This window comes from Carlito syrichta, unplaced genomic scaffold (assembly GCF_000164805.1).
Source record: "Carlito syrichta isolate Samal-C Ts95f unplaced genomic scaffold, Tarsius_syrichta-2.0.1 Scaffold311628, whole genome shotgun sequence".
NCBI lineage: Eukaryota > Metazoa > Chordata > Mammalia > Primates > Tarsiidae > Carlito > Carlito syrichta.
In genome coordinates, this window is record NW_007255724.1 from 557,233 (window position 1) to 561,479 (window position 4,247).

The window sequence follows — 4,247 nt, forward strand, 5'->3', positions numbered from 1 at the left end:
GGTAGGTTATTCTTGGTTGAAATTGTTTATCTTTTAGGACTTTGAAGATAGGGCTCCAAGCTCTCCTAGCCTGCAGGGTTTCTGCAGATAAATCTGCTGCTATTCTGATTGGTCTTCCATGGTAGGTGATCTGGCCTTTTTCTCTTGCTGCCTTTAGGATTTTTTCTTTTGTGCCTACTTTATTTAGGTGAATTATTATGTGTCTAGGAGTTGGTCTTCTCATTTGTTGTCTTGCGGGGGTTCTCTGAATCTCTTGTGTTTGAATTTTTGTATCACTGATTAGATAAGGGAAGTTTTCTTGAATTATCTCATGGAAAGTTTGTTCCAATGTAGTCTCTGTTTCTCTTTCTGCCTCAGGGAGTCCGATTATTCTTAGGTTAGTCCTCTTGAGGTAATCACTCATCTCTTGAAGATTTTGTTCTGCCTTTTTGAGCTTATTTTCTGTGTTTTTAAGAGTTTGGGTTATTTCTATATTTTGGTCCTCAAGCTCTGAGATTCTTTCTTCTGCTTGGGTAATTCTGCTTTCCATGCTTATCAATTTGTTATTTATTTCATTCACAGTATTCTTTATTACTGTTATCTCAAATATCAGCTCCTTCCTAGTTTCTTCTTGTGTCTCCTCAATTCTTTTTAATCTCTCCATTATTGTTTTGATATCTACATTTGCATTTTGAGACCCTTCATTCTGGGGACTTTTCATTGTTTGTATCCCAAAGTCAGTTTTCTCAGTTTCTGCTCTCCCAGGCGTCTGGGAGAGACCCATACTCTTCTTTTGGTTTTTCTTCATTTCTGTAAATTTTTCTCCCTCTCCCCCTTTCCGTCCCCCTCTTCAATTCTGTTTTTGAGGGAAGGTGGGGTTGCTTTTATTTCTCTTCTGCAATGACCTGTTCTTCCTTATGAGGGTCTTCTGGTTTTGTTCACTTTTCCCTCTGCTTTACAGTCTGTCTATTCAGCAGTATGCAGTCTTGGTCCATTCAGAGAATCTCACCAGTTCACCTATGCCGTCGCCATCTTACCCCTGTACTTTTCTGAAACCTTGTTTTAATGACTTACTAGTTCAAAATTTCTCGGTTGGTTCTTTTGAATTTTTTAAATAGCTCATTATGTCATCCATGGACAAAACTAGTTTTTATCTCTTCTAAATAATCTGTGTAGTTTTAATTTTTTCTCATGTCTTATTGCACTTAGGTCTTCCAGTGTCATATTGAAAATGGTGATAAAAGGAAATATTCTAGCCTTGTTCTTAGCCTTAGTGAGAAAGCTTCTAGTTTCTCACCTGTAAGTATGATGCTATCCGTAGGTTTTTTGTAAATATTCTTTATCAAGTTGAGAATGTTCCCTTCTACTCTAATATTACTGAGAGTTTACTTTTATCATGAATAAATGTTGGATTTTGTCTTTTTTCTGCATCTATTGACACAGTCATGTGACTTTATTATCTTCTTTAGTCTGTTGATGTGCTGGTTTACACTAATTGATTTTTAAATTTTGAAGCAGCCTTGCATACCTGAGAATAAATTCCATTTGAATAAAGTATATTATTATTTTTATACTTTTTTGGATTAAACTTAATAATATTTTGGTTAAGGATTTTATATCTATGTTCATGAGAGACATTGATCTATATAAGCTTTCCTTCTTAATTTTTTCTTTTTTCTCTATTTTAAAAAATATCTTTGTATGGATTTGACATTAGATTATTTCTGGCCCCATAGAACGAGTTAGGAGTTATTCCTTCTCCTTCAGTCTTTCAAAACATACTGTAGAAAATTAGTATCATTTCTCTCTTAAACGTTTGGTAAAATTCATCAGTGAGCCTATCTGGTCTGAGGCTTTCTGCTTTAAATGATTTTAAATTACTAATTCAATTTATTTAATAAATATAGGCCTATTTAGGTTTTCTATTTGTAGTCTCATTTATTATTCTTTTTTCTCTCTTCTCATATCCTTCAGATAGACCAAAGATGAATGAGGGAATATAAATGTGGTTTAATATTATGTAGCTGATTAAAAGTATAAAGCGTACAAAACATATGGCCTGTTTGTTTTATTTTCATATTTATATAATAGGCATGTAAAATATTTATGAAATAAGTAAAACTATTGAAGGATATTATATAAATGCAGTATGGAAACTTTTTTTTTTTAGTTGGAGTCTTACTCTGTCACCCAGACTGGAGTGCAGTGGCACTCTCACAGCTACCACAGCCTCTTCCAACTAGCCCAGGTGATCCTTCCACCTCAGCCTTCCAAGTAGTTGGAACCCCAGGTATGCACCACCATACCTGGCTAATTTTTATAAATTTATTTATTGTAGAGACAAGATCTGGCCAAGTTGCCCAGGCTGGTCTCAAACCCCTGGGCTCAAGCAATCCTCTTGCCCTCACCTCCCAAAATGCTGAGATTACAGGTGTGAGCCACTGCACCTGGCAGTTAGGTAAATCTTAAAGGTGTATTAAGGAGACTATTTTTAAGTTTACTCAGACAAAGTGGCATATAGCAAATAAAACTAAGTTTGTTTGTGGAAATAAAACTAAGTTTTACCTAAGTGACATCACATTTCAAATGCCAACAGAATGGTTTACTAGCTTTAGAATTTTGACATAGGAATTTAATGTTCAAATAGGTTCAACACTGTAATAATTACATGAGATATTGTGATCACAGTGATTGGAAGTACAATCCACACAATCATTATGGTTCTCTCCACAATTCTTGTTGAATACAATTTTAATCTCAAAATGTAAAAAAGTAAATAAGTGTTAGAGAATGACCTTTTCCAGTAGTCTAGCAGGAGAAGATTCCCAAGCAAAACTCTCTAAATTGAAATTACCAGTTACATCTGGAAAGAAGATGTGAGACTTTGGATGCTAAGTTGACCAGAAGTCTAGTATGAAGCACAAGTGAGCAGTCCAGAGAGTGTCAATGACCTTAGGCAGGAAATCATGTTTGCATAGAATCTTCAAGATGGTGGCCACGATGAGTGCATAGGAGAGGAGGATGAGAAGGAAGCAGCCCAGCAGGACCAAGATACACACCAAGCCCACTTCTGGGGCCACAGCTGGAACATTACCTCCACAGGCCAAATTTAACAGAGGTGGCAGATGGCAAGCAAAATGGTGGATCTCATTGGGTCCACAAAAAGTGAGTTGGAAAATGGCCACAGTTACCACCAACCCCACAATCGAACCACCAGCCCAGGACAAGCCCACCAGGCAGGCACAGCCCTGTGGGTTCATGAGCACATTGTAGTGCAGGGGGGTGGCAGATAGCCATGTAACGGTCATAACACATGACCGTGGGCAGGAAGGATTGGGTGAAACTGAATGTGAAGGAGAAGAACATCTAGCTGGCACAGGCCAGGAGGGCGATGGAGTGTTGGGTGGAGAGCAGGTCGGCCAGTATGCGTGGGATGATGGCCACAGTGTAGAGGATCACAGAGATGAAGAGGGCACACAGGAAGAGGTACATTGGCATGTGTAGGTTGTGCTCGCTCCAGGTGGTGGCCATGATGAGCAGATTGCCCAGCAGAGTGAACAGATACATCAGCAAGAACAGCAGGAAGAAGGCAGATAGGAGCTTCTGTGGCAAGGTGGAGAAGCTATTGAGGATGAATCCAGATGTGGAGCTGTGGTTTAGCCCCAACATGGTGACCATGCCTGAGATGGAAAGGGAAGAAGGTCTGGGGGTTAGCAGTGTAGTCTCTAGGGAGTCCCAGCTGGGAGGACACAAGAGGCTCCTTTGCTTGTCCAAGTCATGGTTAGTCCATCTGCAAGGAGGCATGAATAATAATGTGTGGAGGCTTAAATGAGAACATGCATCTTAAGTGTTTTGCTCAGGTCCTGGCACATGGTAAGAATTCAATTTTTTTAAATGTTGATAATCAAGATTACTATGATGAATCCCATCTACCACCAACCACATCATGCTTTTCTGCTTTTGCTCATGCTGGCCATTCTGTGCTTCTTCCCATCTTTATGGGTCCAAATCCTGCATAGTTGTTAAGGACAGACTACTCCCTAGTTGCCACCTTCAGTTGGAAGTCATCCCTTCCCTGTGGTGTAGAAAGGATATATACTCTGTTTAATTCTTAGCCCCACTGCTCATCAGCTGCAAGATGCAGGGCAGGTTGCTTCCCTTCTTGGAAGCTTATTGCTTGCCTGGAAAATGGAGTAATAATGCTTATATCATAGGGCTATTGTTATTCTTCGTGATGTGATGCACATTAGCACTTACCTACCGTAGGT

At 39.2% G+C, this 4,247-nt stretch overlaps 1 pseudogene; it reads right to left on the bottom strand.

The window, feature by feature from the left end:
* Positions 1-2,870: 2,870 nt before the first annotated feature.
* On the bottom strand, positions 2,871-3,657 carry LOC103271414 (annotated as a pseudogene).
* Positions 3,658-4,247: the final 590 nt, after the last annotated feature.